An 18,934-nucleotide genomic window follows, 5' to 3' on the forward strand; every position below is an offset into this window, starting at 1 on the left:
CTGGGCGAAATAAGTCAATCAGAGAAAGACATGTATCATATGATCTCACTGATATGAGGAATTCTTAATCTCAGGAAACAAACTGAGTGTTCCTGGAGTGGTGGGGGGTGGGAGGGATGGGGTGGCTGGGTGATAGACATTGGGAAGGATATGTGCTATGGTGAGCGCTGTGAATTTTGTAAGACTGTTGAATCACAGACCTGTACCTCTGAAACAAATAATATACTATATGTTAAAAAAAAAAAAAAAGAAGATAGCAGGAGGGGAAAAATGAAGGAGGGGAAATCAGAGGGGGAGAGGAACCATGAAGGACTATGGACTCTGAGAAACAAACTGAGGGTTCTAGAGGGGAGGGGGTGGGGGGATGTGTTGGCCTGGTGATGGATATTAAAGAGGGCACATTCTTCATGGAGCACTGGGTGTTATATGCAAACAATGAATCATGGAACACTACATCAAAAACTAATGATGTAATGTATGGTGATTAACATAACATAATAAAATTTAAAAAATTCATGTTGTTCTAAGCTACAAAGTTTGTGGTGCTATGTTTTAGTAACAATAGGAGGCTAATATATCTCTCTAAACTTGTTTGTTCAGTTCAATGAAAAAGTAAGAATAATAATGATTCCTATCCCTTAAGATTTTTGAGTAGATCAAATGAGATACATGTAAAATATATGGGTATCTATCAAATATATACTGCTGATAAAAATGGTGATGATATGAAAGCCAACAGCTCTGCTTCACCTCTTCTAGTTACTCAGAGCCTTAGCCACTTCTAAAAATAAGGGTTATTCTTAACTTACTTGATTTTAGATCATTTTCCACTTCTAAATGTCCCCTTAGATAATAAACTCTCTCCCTTTTGTGTTTTTCCAGGAAAAGCCGGCCATATTCTTGTTCTCATATTAAATCAATTAACAAGACTTTTTGACCATCAACCAACTACCCACAATTATATGTGCCAGGAATCACTTGGCTCAATCATATTTCCCTTGTGTTTCTATAATTTACAGTTTTAAGTTTGGATGAGGTTATTTTTCTCTCCAGAGAAGAGCTTCTTTTGAAAATCTCATGGTTCCATGACTTTTTATTACTTTCCCTTATCAGCACCTAGCACGTTCCAAAATGATGTAAAGGATTAAAAAGAAGAAATGATTTGCCTCTTAAGGACCTGATGATGTATTGTAACAAATATAACATGATCAATGGGCGCCTGGGTGGCTCAGTTGGTTGAGCAACTGCCTTCGGCTCAGGTCATGATCCCGGAGTCCCGGGATCGAGTCCCACATCGGGCTCCCTGCTCGGCGGGAAGCCTGCTTCTCCCTCTCCCACTCCCCCTGCTTGTGTTCCCTCTCTCGCTGTGTCTCTCTCTGTCAAATAAATAAATAAAATCTTTAAAAAAAAAAAAAAAAAAATATAACATGATCAAGATGCCAATCAAATGTAATGATAAGAACTCATAGGAAAGGAGCTGCATATTGATATGTTTGGAAAAGGCTTTAGGGTGGAAATAAGTCTTTAGCTGTGATTTGAAGGATGGATAGAATTTGGATAGTAAAAAGGGATGAGGCAAGGTACTTTAAATTAAGGGAACAATGAAAAGAATCTATGGAGTCCACTTAGAGATAGGGATGAGGAGAGACTGCATCAGAAAGGATCAGCTAATAGGGAGATGGAATCAAGGTTGAATCGTTATGTGCTCAGGCTTTACAAGTACTGCAAATACTGCTTATTCCATTGTATTCTTGAACCCCTTAGAAACCCATACCAGCACATTTGTAAGTTTAAACAAGAAGACTTTTTTTTTTCTTTTGTATTATCAGAATAGTCTACACTCTTTCCGATTCTCTGCTTTGGATTCCAGGGTTAATGGATATCCATCCTCTATCCTGCCAAATAGCTTGTACCCTGTAATATTGAATTCCATTAACGGTGATAAAGTTCTCATTTTAGATATTTTTTAAAAGGAAAAAAAAATATCTGATAGGCATATGGAGTAGAGCAGGAACATTCTAAGTATCAAGGGAACTTTTTTTGGAGAAGGAACAAAGCAATCAGCAGTTTATCATTATTACTGCTTCTCCCTAGTCACATTAATATAAAAAGGGCTAGCACATCAGTGAGGTAATAGTGCGGGAGGCATTAGCACCAACATCCCTAGCAAAATCTCAGCTGCTTTCTGGATAGAAGCAAAAGAACAGAAGCAGACGAAATGATTCAAGAAAATAGCAGAGATGGTGAATCAGAGCAGTCATGGGCTCCCTTAGAGGTAATTTATGTTCATGTTCAAAAGATGGTAACTGCTTCCTAAAAAACATACAGTAAAATAAATAAAAAGTAGAAAATAGTCCATTTCATGATCCCAGAGTAAGTAAGGAAATACAGGGACTTTAGGTAAGGGGAGCCCATGAGTACATCTGTTCCATGTGTCAGAAAAGATACTTCCCTAACTAAAGGAATACCAGGGCTCTCAGTTTGTAGCAGTTGTTGCCTGGTGTTTCTCATACATTTTCCTTTCCAATGCTCTCATGAACCTTCAGCTATATGCATGAAGATAAAATGAATCAGCACAATACCCTGAAGTTTTTTATTGGATTTATAAAACATACAAAAACATACATGAAACAACTTTACTTATTAGTGGATAAGGATAAGATAAACAGTCATGTTAATCACAACCCCAGTCATGATATAGCATATTGTCAGTACCACAAATGTAACCCTCTTCTCCCCACCCCCAGGTCCCTTCACATCACTATTCCCTCCTCTCCCCCAAAGGTAATCACTATCCTGAGTTTCATGACAATCAGTTCATTGGTCTTCTTTATACATTTGGCACTTACGTATACATTACACAAACACCACAATTTAGTTTTACTTGTTTTCTCAATGTTATATAAATACAATTATATGATAATATTCTTTTGTGTCTGGCTTTTCTTTTTTCCTTTTAATGTTATGTTTATGAGAATCATCCGTAGTGTTGCTTGTGGTTCTTGCAATTATGCTTGAAGTCACTCTAGTGGGTATTACATCATATACAGGCATTATAGAATGGATGTGTAAACAAGTGAATGTATACTTCAGATAACATTTCTAAAAGAATCTCAAGATGAACACTCATCAGTTCTTGTAAAAAGTTGTATTAGTTTTCTATTGCTGCATAACAAATTACCACAAATTTAGCAGCTTCAAATATCTCCTATGTAGTACCTCACAGTTCTGGAGGTCAGACATTTTGGTAATCTTGACTAAAGTTTACTCTACTCTCAGTCTCATTAGGTCAAAATCAAGGTATTAGCTTGTCTGGTCTCTTATCTAGAGGTCTGGGGAAGAATTCGCTTCCAACTCATTCAAGTTGTTGGCATAATTCAGTCTCTTGCAATTGTAGAACTGAAATCTTATCTCCTGGCTGGCTCTTGGCAGGAGGTCACTCTCAGCAACTAGACGTTGTTCTGAGGTTCTTCCATGCGGTCCCCTCCATCTTCAAAGCCAACCAATGCAAATTTCTCTCATTTTCCCTTCTGTCAAGAGCTGGAGAAAACTCTGCTTTGAAGTGATTAAATTCATGTGATGAGATTAACCCCACCTAGAAAAGCTCTTTTGTCATATAATGTACCATAATGATGGGAGTGATAGATCATTATACTTAGATTTCATCCACACTAAAAGGAGAGGAGGTTTTACAAGATAAGGATCATTAGGGGTATCATAGAATTCTGCCTACTGCAGGAGTAAGAAAAGAACCATTTTATCAGTTTAGAATCTAGCGCTCCATTGCATCCCTGTTGCCCTAAACTTGGATCTTAAAATAATGAGGGACACTCATACTTCTTGTAAAATTGATGTCTATCTTCATCAGAGAAAGCTGACATTTGGCATGCTCTTTTTCTCTATTCCTTAATTTAAGTGTATTTATTAAGCATATACTATTAATAAAGAACTGTAGATGATACAAAGATGATGTGACAATTGCATAATAAACTATGGAACAAGATAAATTGTAATAACACAATACTTAGAATTTTTCTTAAGATTTATTTATTTATTTGAGAGAGAGAGAGAGAGAGAGAGAGAGAAATAGAGAAAGAGTGGGGGGTGGGGGAAGAAGGGGCAGAGGGAAAAGAGGATCTTGAGCAGACTCCCCACTGAGCATGGAACCCAAGGTGGGGCTCGAGGTGGAGCTTGATCCCAGGACCCTGAGCTGAAAGCAAGAGTCAGACACTTAACTGACTGAGCCACCTCTCAGGCACCCCTCAATGTGAATTCAAGGGAGGGCAAGACTACATTCTGCTGTGGGCATTGAGGAAGCCTTGAAGTTTCAACCAAACTTAACACCTATCCTCTATCTTTGGTCTGTTCTCTTTATTTCCATTCTCCTCACAAATCCTTTTATTCATTTAAGAAATATTTACATAGCCAAGTACTATTCTAAGCCCTTTACATATCTTGACTTATTTAACTTCACAACAACTCTGCAATCTTACTATCTCATTTCATAGGTGAAAATACCCAGACATGAAAGTTAAGTAACTTGCATAACTTTGCACAACAGGTCAGTAGCACATCCAGGGTTTGAACCCAGCCACAGTGGCTTCTGAGAGTCCTTGTTTTTAAAACCATTATGCTATACTGCTTCTCACCAATTCCAACATAACCATGTTAAAAATTCCAACATAACCATGTTATTTCCAGGCTCATATCATTTGAACCATCTAGGGCAGTGATTTTCAATGAGTCTATTTTTGTCCTCCCTCTTTTGTCCCCCCATCCCTGAACTGGATATTTGGCAATATCTGGAGACCTTTTTAGCTGTCACAGTGACACTAGCATGTCGTGGGTAGAAGCCAGGGTTGCTGCTAAGCATTCTAATTCTTTGCCTCCCATAACAAAGAATTACCCAGCCCCAAATGTCAATAGTGTTGAGGTTGAGAAACTCTTGAAGCCTATGACCCCCAGGATTAAATTAAAGATTTCTAACATGGCAAACACGGTGTTTATCTTCATGCTCATCAATCCCTTCTGGTTTATTTTATGAGCACAAGGTACATGCACAGTGCTGTTTCTTGACATAGTGGCTGTATTTATTCTCTCTGCTCTGCCTGGAATCCTATTCTACCTGTCCTCTCACCCACAACAATTCTCAGCCATTTACTCATCCTTTGAGTCTTCTCTCAGGCCACAGTCATTCATGAAGCCTTTCCCTATACTCCAGTCGGGGTGAGGGGCCCGTGTACCATCATTCCAAATTATCCTCTGCATTGTTGAAGTGTTACACTTAAGGCACTGAACACTTATTAGCAATTTCTTTGCCCCTTTCCCCCTAGGAGTTTGGGAATCCCATGGGAGCAGGGACTCTGTTAAACATGTGTCAAAAGCACTTAATAGTGATTTCTGACATAGATGAACCCAATAAATCTTTGTTCAGTGAATTAATAAATAAAAGTATTCTATCCCTCTGTTATGGCTGTCATAACAAAATGCCACAGACTGGGAGCTTAAACAACAGAAATTTATTTCTCCCAGTTCTGGAAGCTGGGAATTCCAAGATCAAGGTGTTAGCTCATTTCTCCTGAGGCAACTCTCCTTGGCTTGTAGATGGCTACCTTCTAGCTGTGTCCTCACATGGCATTTCCCATGTACATGTACACGCCTATTGTCTCTTCCTTTTCTTATGAGGACATCAATTCTAGGGTCTTACCCTTATAACCTCATTTAACTTTAGGTACCTCCTTAAAGGCCCTATCTCCAAATATAGTCACATTGGGGGTTAGGGCTTCAACGTATGAATTTTGGGAAGATACAATCCAGTTCATAATAAATATGAAGTGAGACAATACAGCTATTATTTCAGTTTAGTTAGGAAAATGCTTCTCAAATCTAATCATTTGATATAAGCTATTATTAAAATATTAATGTTTTTTATTCTGTCCTTTTTTCTTTCAAATAAATATATTAATAGTGTAAGTATAAATGAAAATCAAGCTTATATCCTTATAATAGGTATCCATACAAATGCACACAATGAAAGCAAAATACTATTATTAAATTGTAGCCACAGAATATTGCACATGAAGATATCTGTACTTGCATTTATGCTTTATCATTGAGATTAGCAAGTTTTAGAGTCATGTAAAGAGTCACCTGCACCAAAGTAATATAGTTGAAAGAGGGAAAGAAAAGTGAAAATGGAATATCATTCTTACTATGCAAATCAATACTGTTTCTTCTACATCTTCACCAAATTAGATGCATTTCAAACTTGGGTACAGACTAGGTTAGATTCTAGGATGTGTGATTCAGGAGCATTGGGAGTGGAGGCTAGTGAAGCTAATTAGGGCTAGGAGGTAGGAGACTGCTCTGACTGCTGGCTTGGGTTCTGCTTGTTTGCTTGTCTGCATTATTTGAGATTATATAACTTGAAGTTACTCCTTGGATTTCAAGTATCCTGAAATTTTTACCACAGGTAGTCTTTTAGTACTAAGAGAATTTGCATACACACTTTATAGACCTTTTTAAATGTACAGTGCTAATTTGATTCTTATTCCATAACCACGTTTTATTTTTGGTGGCTTCATACTCCAAGCAGTGCTTTAGAGTGATTTTGTAGTGATTTATGCCAAGGGGTTTCACATTTGGCATGCATCAAAATCACCTGGAAGGCTTGTTAAAACAGAGTTTGTTAGGTCCCCCACTCCCAGAGCTTCTGATTCAGTAGACATTGTTGGGGCATGAGAATGTGTATTTCTAACAGATTGTCAGTTGATGCTGATGCTGCTTTTTGGGGGCCCCATTTTGAGAACCACTGCTCAGTGGTTCTTATAAAGAATTGCCTTGCCTCTTTGAAAGATTGAGATATGAAAAATAACCACATTTTGCTCTTCCAGACTGGGAAATTAAAGGCATATGTAGATGTAATCCCCCTTTTCTCCCCTGGAGCATTTTGGACATCATTGGTATTTTGAGTACAGTTCCTCAGTTCCTATTTGGACCTTCATCCAGTTATTGAAGACTGATTTATTGAGTCTTTTTGTGTGTATGTGTGAAGTTCTATGCTAGGTTGTTGGTATGCAAGAGTCTGCACAGGTAAGGTTGCAGGGTTTATATAGTTTATAGTGTTTACAGGCACTATGTGTCTATTTTAGTCAATGTGTGATATCACAGAACTGGGAATCCAGTTCTGTTTCAGTTTGCCAAACTCCAGCTTTGTGCCCTTGAACGAATCATGTAACTTAGGGGTGCCTGAGTGGCTCAGTCGGTTAAATGCCTGCCTACGGCTCAGGTCATGATCCCAGGGTCCTGGTATCAACCCCGGCAGCAGTTTCCCTGCTCAGCAGGGAGTCTGCTTCTCCCCCTCCCTCTGCCCCTCCACCCTGCTCGTGCTCTCTCTCTCTCTCAAATAAATAAATAAAACCTTTAAAAAAATCATGTAACTTGTCTGGATTCCAGGTCTATCCTCTCAAAAATGAGATTAGCCTCACATTCACTGACTCAAATATTTCTGGAAAAGTATGATAGTAAAATGATATGGGAGAATATGATAACCTCATTTCTTCTCTCACTAGGTATAATGGTATGAATGGAAATGGTTACTGTCAGTAAACACAATGATAATTTGTGTAATTTGGGTAGCATTTAAGTAATTAGTTGATTAGAATCTTGTTTAATTAGCATTACTTCTGCTTGGGACCTGATATTAGAGGAAGGTATCTGAAATAAGTGCTAAACATCACACAAATCAGAAACTTACACTGAAATCATCTGAATCATCTTGTAGCATGTCTACCATGAAGTCTTTCCTGTCTCTTTTATGAGGATTAACTCTATTTGTTGGCAGCTCTGCCGTATCTGAGCACACATATGCTGAGATAAATCAACACCTTATCTCCAGGAAAAGGCAGAACAGCTATTTAAGAGACACTTGACAGTTATAAAAAAAAATCTTTGGTACCTAGATAAATCTAGTGGGTAGTATATGCCATTTCACTGATTTGGAATGATATTTTTTCTCCTAAGAAGTGGACAGAATATTGGCTTCGGAGCTGTACAGATTTGGACTTGAATACTGACTAAGCTACTTATGACTTTAGTGACATCAGACAAGTTACTTCAACTCCTTGAAGCATAATTTTGTCATCTATAAAATGAGACTAATATAACTTACAGGATGTTATGACAACTGAGCATAATAACACATGTAAAACATTGAGCAACATATGTGACATATGGTAGATGTTAAATTTTATTTAAAAATAACTTGTAGCCAGAAAACTGTCGCAACTAGATTATAGATAATCACTTTGGACCTAGAAAGGATAATAGTATAAGGACATGGATTGCTGTCAACTGCTTATCCTCTGCAACTGCGTGGATAACCTGAGGCAGAAGGCAGAACAAAGGCTTAGAGAAATATCTTAGTTTGTGTTCTCCTGAAAGCAAAGTATGAGACAAGACCTTGGTTGCCCTAGGAAGTAGGGATTAAAGAGTGGGGAGAATGAGACACAGAGGGAAGATAGGCCAATATTCTCAATATTCAGGTATATTTTTGAGGTTGTCACAGTGGATATTGGCGACTGATTCCCCTGGGTCTCCTAAGAATTATGGAGAACCCTTCCCACAACACACCAATTGAGAGAAGAGGTACCAGATCATGGGATAAGGCTGGTCCTAGGAGCTTTAACCCACACTTCTGAATGGAATCAACATATGGATTGAGGGATTTCCCATAGCCTTAGAGAAGATGCCTAATAGAAAGTGGAAAGATCCTGTAAGCATCCTTTACAGGTAGAACACTGCATCAGAAAGCTACAGATGAGCCTGAACTGCAGCTGAAGTCAGAGGTTGGCTAAAGGACAAATTTGGGGGAAGCAGAGGCATCTACTACATGAAGCTAGGGTGGCTTTGTTCAGGATTATGTAGGGCCAGCACTTTTTAGAATGATATGTCTACAATAGGTTCACCTCTTCTCTTTCCAAAATTTCCCAAAGTCATATTCAAACCAATGAGTATTGCCTTATTTTAAGCATAAACTAAAAGAAAAGTATATACTTGACTTCATACATTTTAAAGACCGGGCATAATGTCCTAGGCATAATGACCATGCTAATAGACATTTGTTTTGAATAATGTGGTCCTTAGACTACCTATACCAGAATTACCAGTAAGTCTTACTACATTAAAATCTCTCAGGACAAGTTATCTTCTTTAATAAGCTCTGTATTGGAAGTCTGGGAATTGTTATGCTGTATTCTTTTGAACTTTGGGTTCTCTAATTTCTTTTACATTCATTGTCTTACAATTTTCTTCTTATTCCCTTACATGGAAGTAGAATAGGATTTGAGTTGTTTTTCTCCCATCTTTTGGTGAAAGTATGGGGAAATCATTCATGGAATGATTTGTTTTGGTTACATTGTGTGCAGAGTGTGGATGAGAGATTCTTTCATCTGCCACTTCTACATGATTTAACATACACACTTTAATGTAGACCTGCATAGAATCATCCCATCTCCCAGGTACAAGAGGGACAGTAAAGTTGACTATATCAGTAGAGGAAACAGAGGCTAATAACACTTGAATGTTCTATTTCAGTGCAGATACCAATGCATAGTTCAGCTGAGATTAGAACTTTGTCCAATATTCTAATATTGTTGGGGCAACAGCTGCCTGGAAAACTGGCATGGTAAATAGCTCATAGGTTGTTGTTTCATCCTTAAAAGGAGATAACATCCAAACACATTTTTCAGAACACTCCTTTATCAGACCAACTATAGTTTTCCTTTCAGACATTTATAAAAGTACTAAATCTTATTGAGCATACAGACAGTGATATCTGGGCACAATGAACTGATTTAAGAATAAAGAAAATACTTAAGCATAGGATTTACTTTCTTGTCAGCTGGCTAGTTTTATGTAGGATTTCTTAAAAAAAAAATCTCTTCCTAGAAATATGCCATTCAATGTAAGGGGGACAAACGTATGGACTGTGACTTCCAAATTCTCTTTTATTAAGTGCCCTCAGAATGTCCTTCTATCACTCTGGGTACTCAGGACTCAAACAAGTTTGCTAATATGATCAGAGTGAAAACTTTATTAAATACTGGTTCATTGCAGATTTTATGGTTTTATTATATCGTTTGATGGTACTATCTGAAGACTGCATTGTATAGCTCCCTAAATTCCATGCTTTTGATAGGTTCTCTTTCCAAAAGGGCATTGCTGTAATGGCGATGTAATGGCAACAGGAGAACTTAATGATTTCAGAACATTATATTTTATAACCATTATCTGTAATAGATAAGACAGGGAATTTTTAGAATTTATTATGTCATAAATGGGTAATCAAATATTTGGGTGGTGGAATAGATTGGATAAGTGAGATGAAAGCTATTGGAGCTGAAATTCTTTGGTATTTTTTTTTAGATGTGGGTGTGGATAGGTCAGTGGGTGTAAATGACAGCAAACCATTACTTTTCAAGTTCATATACCTGATAGCTATAGTTTTTCTACATTTCCTTCCACCGTCAGACTATGAACAACTACTTCTTTCTGCCTTAGTTTCCTTATTTGTAAAACAAAGATAATAATAATGGTCATCTCTTAATGGGATTAAGGCATATACATACACACATACATATATACACATTGTGTATATATATTCTGCCTGATATCACAGTGTTACAGAGTCTACCTAATCATTTAGAGGTAGTTTGGTAAAATTTTACACACAATGCTAACAATATTGGCTATTTTACTATCCATGGAAAATTTGATTAAAGGGATATTGCTAAATAAAAAATTGGAACTGGATCAAATTAAAAAAGGCTTTTCACAACAAAAGAAACTAGTAACAAAAGGAAAGGGCAACTTACTGAATGGGAGAAGATATTTGCAAATGACACAGCATACAAGGGGTTAATATCCAAAATATATAAAGAACTCATACAATGACACCAAAAAACAAACAAACAAACAAACAAACCCAAATAACCCAATTAAAAAATGGGTGAAGGACCTGATAGATGTTTTTTCCAAAGAAGACATACAGATGGCTAACTAATCACTAGGGAAATGCAATTAAAAACACAATGACGTAGCTCTTCACATCAGAGTGGCTGGTATCAAAAAGACAAAAAATAACAAGTGTTGACAAGGATATGGAGAAAAAAGAAGGAACTCTTGTGCATTACTGGTGGGAAATTAAATTGGTATCGCCAGTATGGAAAACAACATGGAGTTTCCTCAAAAAATTAAAAATAGAAACACCAAGCAGAAACAGATTCATAAATACAGAGAACAAACTGATGCTTGCCAGAGGGCAGGGGGTGGGGGAATAAGCAAAATGGGTGAAGGGGAGTGGGAGATACAGGCTTCTAGTTATGGGATGAATGAGTCATGGACATGAAGGATACAGAATAGGAAATATAGTCAATCGTATTGTAATAGCCTTGTATGGTGACAAATGGTAGCTACACTTGTGGTGAGCATAGCATAATGTATAGACTTATCAGATCACTGTGTTGTACACCTGAAACTAATATAACGTTGTGTGTCAACTATATTTCAATTAAAAACATAGAATGCTATATGATCCAGTAATTCCATTTCTAGGTATTTACCCAAAGAAAATGAAAGACACTAATTCAAAATGATGTATGTATGCACTTTTATGTTTATTGCAGCATTATTTACAATGGCCAAGATATGGAAACAACCGAAGTGAATGAATAAAGAAGATATGATATATAAACACAATGGAATATTACTCAGCCATAAAAAAGAATGAAACCTTGCTATTCATGACAAAATGGATGAGGGGTATTATGCTACTTGAAACAAATCAGACAGAAAAGACAAATACCATATGATTTCACTTACATGTAAACTCTAAAAAGCAAAACAAATAAAACAGAAACAGATAAAATAAATACAGAGAACAAATTGGTGGTTGCTAGAGGGTGGGGGGGATAGGTGAGGAGGATTAAGGGGTGCAAGCTTCCATTTATAAAATAAATAAATCGTGGGGATGGAAAGTACAGCATAGAGAATAATCAATTAGATTGTAATAATATTGTATGGTAACAGTAACTATAATTATGGTGAGCATATCATAATGTATATAAATGTCAAATCACTATGTTGCACACCTGAAACTAATATAATATTGTATTTCAACTAAACTTTAAAATTTTCAAAAAGGGGATATTGCTATATAGAGGCTAAAGATAAGAATTACAATATCATTAATAATAAAAATATAGCTTATAGCTGATACATACATAATGCTTACTATGGGCCAAACCCTGTAAATGTTTATATAAATGGACTTACTCATCACAGACCCATTATGAAGTAGCTATTATTAGCATCTTTTTTGTACAGATGAGAAAATGAAGGTAGAAAGAAATTATTTCTCCCAGTGACAGTAGGAAAATAGGAGAAAAATTATGATTATTTGGTATATTAATTTAAAAAGCAGGGTTTGTAATTATTTATTGTAGGTTCAAGGAATCCCTCAGTAACCTCTTTAGGCAACTTAGTGTGGCAGCCAAGTAAAATATGTAGGGTTCATAGCGACAACCCTGAAACACATTAAAGAAAATGACTCACTTGTTATGCTCTTCAAGACAAAAAAAAAAAAAAATCTATCTATTTCAAGATTATTTTCACCTAAAATAAGTTCTTCAAGTTTTGAAAACTAAAAAATATTAAGTTCTTTTTCATTGGTCAGGATATAAAGAAAATCTCTTAATTTTACACAGAGAACAAAATGGTATTCATCATAACTTTCATAGGTTAAAAAAAAGTGAAAACAAGGAACAGCAACCACACACACAAAAAAGATTTATTGAAATTTAAGGAGGTAATCTGGAACTCCCTGTTTCAAAAACAGGTTTTAAAGCTGAGTGAAATATCTTCTTTGTTTTTCAACCTACTATATTACATTGGAGCCCTGTCACTCTGCATCAAGCCTGCTTATGGCCATCCATACCTCTTTCTCTTCATAATGCTTTGAGATAATTCATTTGTTTATCTAGATTAATACTCACTTTCTTTCATAATAAAATAAAATAAAAAATTTAAAAAATATTCACTTTCTTCAAGTTGATGAATAGAAATTGCATATTTTGGAATTCATCTGGTCTACTGATGCTGAACATAAGAGGAGATGCAAGGATGTGCCACGGATGATTTTTAAAGCAAGGACCATTTATACTTCTGAAATAAGGCTTAGCACTGAGTTCTTTCAGACTTCTTGATTGTAATCTGATCCTACTAAAAAATGGAAAGTTTGCACTGAAATTTTAAAAAAATTCTGTTTAACAAAACAACCAAAAGAAAAGTATATAAAAGGGTAATAGGGAGAAGGTATTTGCAATATCAAAATAAGGTATGAGATATCAAGAATATTTAAGGAACTCTTTTAGCAATACATCATTAGAAAGAAGAGAGTACTTAGAAAATGAATAGTAATTCAGAGAGGTGGAAATCAGAAAGACCTGTAAGCATTTGAAGAGATTGTTTATTCTCATTATTCATCAGAGAAATACAAGGTAAAGAACACTTTGCATTCTCCACAATGGCACAAATTAGAAAGTCACATAGTATCTAAGCCTAGTGAGGATATGGCAAATGGGAGCTTAAGTGCGTGGCTGTTGGAGGTATAAATACTGGAAAGCAATTTGGCAGTATCTCATGAAATTAAGTTGCCTGTGATCCAGCATTCTCATTTCTGGGTATATTCTTTCAAAAATGTGTAACTCATAAGAGAAGATGTGGTGGGATTTTCATATCCACACTGGAATGATAGCAAGAATTAGAGAGTGTGCTATGACTATCACCCATAAAAATAGGAAAAAAATAGAATGGTATTAGAAGCACAACACAATTTCAATAAATACTCACCTGAAATACCACAATACGGTTACAAGGATATAGCACTATCCCCCAAAATACTTGAAAGATAGATGGGAGAGACCGGGCGCCTGGGTGGCTCAGTTGGTTAAGCTCAGGTCATGATCCTGGAGTCCCTGGATCGAGTCCCGCATTGGGCTCCCTGCTTGGCAGGGAGTCTGCTTCTCCCTCTGACCCTCCCCACTCTCATGTGCTCTCTCTCATTCTCTCTCTCTCAAATAAATAAATAAAATCTTAAAAAAAAAAAAAGATAGATGGGAGAGACCTATATTACATATACTAAAAAGTTCTTTTGTGAGGGCAGCGCCTGGGTGGCTCAGTTGGTTGAGCGACTGCCTTCGGCTCAGGTCATGATCCTGGAGTCCCAGGATCGAGTCCCGCATCGGGCTCCCTGCTCGGCAGGGAGTCTGCTTCTCCCTCTGACCCTCCTCCCTCTCATGCTCTCATGCTCTCTGTCTCATTCTCTCTCTCAAATAAATAAAATCTTTAAAAAAAAAAAAAAGTTCTTTTGTGAGAGTAAGGGCTTGGAAGGGGACAAAAATTTAATAAAAGAAAAGCAGATGATCATTATCCAAATCAATTATAGATGGGAATGATAAACTCAATTCTGGGCATGAATTTCAAAAAAGGAAAAAACAAAAACCCTCTATACTATTCTCTCTTCATGAGATTTATGTGAATAGGCAAGGTAGGCTAAAATTGGGGAGGGTTTTGGAAATAGAGGAATTCCTGTGATCTATGAAAGCCTTGCCCAAAGATTTTTGGTGCTTATTCATGAGTGGTTTTCAGGCCTCTGATGAGTATTACTGGCTCTGCAAAAATATTAAAATATTCCAAAATACTCAACTAAGATTGATCTATTTAAACTTTCTATCACTGTGGTGACTCCAGGTGTCATAATTTCTGATGAGTAACCACCATCACATGTTATAATGCAGAGTTCCTTTTGGATGATACACTTAACCTGAGAAAGAGGGTGGACAGAGTATTGGCCACCAAATGTATTAGAGGTTGATTGTAGCCACAGGTTACCAGATTGCAATTAAAAACAGGAGTTTTTTTTTTTTTTTTAAGATTTTATTTATTTGACAGAGAGGGAGAGAGAGCACAAGCAGGGGGAGCCACAGGCAGAGAGAGAAGTTGGCTTTCCACTGAGCAGGGGGAGACAGATGTGGGGCTCAATCCCAGGACCTTGGGATCATGATCTGGACCTAAGGCAGATTGTCTGAGTCACCCAGGCACCCCCAAAACAGGGGGTTTTTTGTTTTTAAAAAAGTAAAATATTGCCATCTAGTTTATTTTCTACTGGGTTTGCTATTGATCATGGTATTTGCAGTTCTAATTAGGAAATGGGTAAAATTAGCAAGTAAACTAAGCTTAATAAGCATAGATTATAAAGAGATCAAAATACATTTTTAAAGCACTCCATGAGCTAATACAAATAATAATTATATTAATACATTTTATATATTTATATTATATCAATTTATTAATATATATATTTATGTTATAAATATATATTTATATATTATATAATTATAATATAAATATAGCATAAATAATTATTTTAATATCTTAAAATCTTAATAGATTAGAATTGATTATTTAAAATAAAGATTGTTGGGGCACCTGGGTGGCTCAGTTGTTACGCGTCTACCTCTGGCTCAGGTCATGATCCCAGAGTCCCTGGGATCGAGCCCCGCATCGGGCTCCCTTTGCTCAGCAGGAAGCCTGCTTCTCCCTCTCCCACTCCCCCTGCTTCTGTTCCCTCTCTCACAGTGTCTCTCTCTGTCAAATAAATAAAATCTTTAAAAAAAATAATAAAAAATAAAATAAAGGTTTTTATTTTCACTAAGGCAAATCTTATTTATGATTGAAAACAATGGAAGAGAAATATATGCATTGTGTTGAAACTATGTTTTTGGCAAACAAGAAAAGATTCTACATAGGAGTAGTATAGGCAGAAAGAGGTTTTTTTTTGTTTGTTTGTTTGTTTTTGTAAATGCAGTTTAATAAAAGCTAAGATTGAATTACCTAAAAAGGCAACATTTATGACGCTATAATATTTAAGACGAGTTATGAACTGATGTATAGAATCTTCAGTGAATCAACACTGATGGAGCTTGACAATGAATACAATCAATGACTGAAATGGGCTACATGAAGCTGTCTCTTTAGAACAAGTGAATATTACCCACCAAAATAAATGGAATATACTCCAAGATGAAGTAATTATACTTTTAGAACTAATGTTAACCTAAGTTCAAAGATGACTGATGATCATAATAATGCTTACCATGCAACAATGTCAACACCTGATTATTGGACTCTCAGTCTCCTTTATTAGGCGATCAAGAATCTTTCATGATCTTTCAAGCTATGTATTTTATTTTGTTGAATAAAAGAATGGACGTATAAATAAATGCATGGATATGTGGGTATATGGGTGAAAAGAGAAAAACAATAAAAGAAAAAATTTGGAATCATCTTAACTGGGAGAGAAGACATGACTTACCTAGCTATCATTACAAATTGAAGAATTTAGGCTACGTAGGTATTTGGACATAATTCTAAATTAAAATTTTAGCTACCACAACATATAAATTCAGGATATTACTGAAAATATGTAACTTAGAACCAACATATTTCATAAGATAGAAGTAACAAAATAAGGAAAACTATAATAAAAGCTGAGAGCCTTGTAGTACTGTTCTCATAATTTGTAGTCTCTGCCAGAAATAAGCTGCATGAGTGAGGTGAGGGTGTGTGTCAGAAGAGGCTGTAGCTAATTTTTTAAAAATAATGGTACTGGAAGCATTTATGATATCTATAAAGGTGTTTTATTTTTGACCAGTGACAGAGGTCAAGGTACAGGACAGATTTGGCTATGCTACACTATTTTGGCCAAACATCAAATGGGAGACCTAGTCTCTTATCATTTATATAATGCAGAAAAGAATATCAGTTTGATTTAATTTGCTCCTTTATATTGAATGTTGTGAAAAATGCTGTTGATAAAATGCTTATGATCCTTAATTTGTACTTCAAATAAATATGCAATGACAAACATTCCACTTATAGTCTTGCACTCTGGAATGTACATCTAAAAATATATCCTGGGTAAAGAATTTTTAAAGCATTTTTCTGTGACTTGAAACACAATAAATAATTATTAGATTTATTTATAAGTTTTATCCCTTATCTTGTTTTACCAAGTGTTTAAAATTTCTTGCAAAGTGTATGTAATAAAGGATAAAACAAAATTTTAGATTAGAGTAAAACAGAGATGGAAAAATAATAAAACCACGTAAATGCAGACCATTTTGTGCACTTGCTACAGATGGATCTCAGAATGACTGTGTTTAATTGTAACAGCAAAAGAAAATATATAAGATTTTTGTTCATTGAATTAAAACCATTTAAAAATCAGGTTAATCTTTAATTGCACAGCTTTGCTTGATATCAAAATCTGGTAGGAAATTCCCTCATGACCTCCAAAATGGAACATTGTATTTAATGATGTCTCTAAACCTCCAGTAAATATCACTGTGTGTGTGAATGTGTATGTGTACATGTCTCCTAAGTCCATCTATATATTACATATATCAATACATATGTAAAATGAAATATTTATATATATATGTAAAATACGGTAATGGAAATTCTATTGGAGAGGGCTTATAAAATTAATTAGTACAAATAGATACTCTGGCCTCTGATAACCTGATTTCTTACTCCAAGGAAATAATTTAGACTGTTCTAACAGGATTTCTTACCCCAAGATGTGTATTATCATAGGGATTCCAGTTATGGGATACAGGAATTTTGCGAACCACCTAAAACTATATGTAAATACCACATGTACCTTTTTACATTTTCCCTACTACCAGTATCACATAGCATTGTCAAAATGAATTGTATCCCTCAAAATTTAAATAATTGCATACCACATGCTTATTCGATTTTTAATTTTAAATAAGCATGTATAGTTATGCCCTTTGATGATTTGTTGTTTATTTAATTGTTAGTATTTAAGTGATTCGCTATTGATATCAACAATGTCAGAAATGAGGGCTCCTTTATTTTGTGATAGTCATGATATTTTATTTAAAATGATTGTTTTAGAGAATATATATGATTTTCCCTGAGAATCTTCCCTTAAATAGTTTAGCATATATTTGGAAAGTTAAGACTTGGTTGGTTTGGTATAATAAAAGCCACAGATGAATTGTTGATGAACCAGTATTTGGAGAAGGGTTTTACTTTTTTTTATGTTCATATTGTCTCAATTAATGAAACCCATTGAATCTATCACTTCATATAAAACCCAGGTCTCTGCCTGTGTAAATTGGTAATATCATATAATTCTTAGGGCATTAACTGTTTTCCCAGCTCAGAGTTTATACTTGTTACTTTGGGCATGCTGGAATCTTAATCCACGTACAATCCTGGAAAGAATGTGGGATGACAGCAGTGGAGAATGACAATTGCTATCTACTTTTGAATTAACTGCTTCAGGTGAGGTCATTGCAAATCATCAGGCAAGGCAGAACTTCTGTCACTAGACAGGAGAAGAGGCAATTTTCCTGATTTTACAGAGACTTTTTGTGATTTGTGGGTTAAAGTCTTTATATTCATCATAAATCATCCAAATGTCCCATTCCACTTTTGAGAGTCCTAGTCAATCCCTTAAATTTTATGAGATCTGGCAGGGCTGATAAACCCATTTATGTTATAATTTAAGCAACCTGTAGAAGTTTCTGCTCTTCTTTTCAGTTTCAGCAGCCCAACCCTGCATCTGCAAGAGGTATGAGATTCTTTTAGGATAAACATGGGAGCTTTCTTTCTTTATTATCACTTAAGCTAAGAATTTAAAACCTTGAACTTACCCTTTTTTTTTTTTAAAGATTTTTATTTATTTATTTGACAGAGAGAGAGAGCACAAGCAGGGGGAGCAGCAGAGGGAGAGGGAGAAGCAGGCTCCCTGCTGAGCAGAGATCCCGACTCTGGGATCATG

At 35.8% G+C, this 18,934-nt stretch overlaps 1 long non-coding RNA gene across 3 annotated transcripts in view; it reads left to right on the forward strand.

Annotated features, from left to right (window-relative positions):
* LOC123863348 (uncharacterized) overlaps window positions 1-18,934 on the forward strand; it is a 420,091-nt gene that overhangs the window by 260,598 nt on the left and 140,559 nt on the right. The window contains exon 9 of one of the 3 annotated variants that reach the window (XR_010410072.1): window positions 883-1,426. The exons of the other annotated variants lie outside the window; for them this stretch is intronic. This is a non-coding gene — a long non-coding RNA (uncharacterized LOC123863348). Of the gene's footprint in view, window positions 1-882; window positions 1,427-18,934 lie in introns of those variants that run through there. 3 annotated transcript variants of the gene reach the window in all.

The sequence above is a fragment of the Mirounga angustirostris genome, unplaced genomic scaffold (genome assembly GCF_029215605.1).
Source record: "Mirounga angustirostris isolate CCGP_5_RB_7025 unplaced genomic scaffold, mMirAng1.0.hap1 SCAF_1, whole genome shotgun sequence".
Lineage (NCBI taxonomy): Eukaryota > Metazoa > Chordata > Mammalia > Carnivora > Phocidae > Mirounga > Mirounga angustirostris.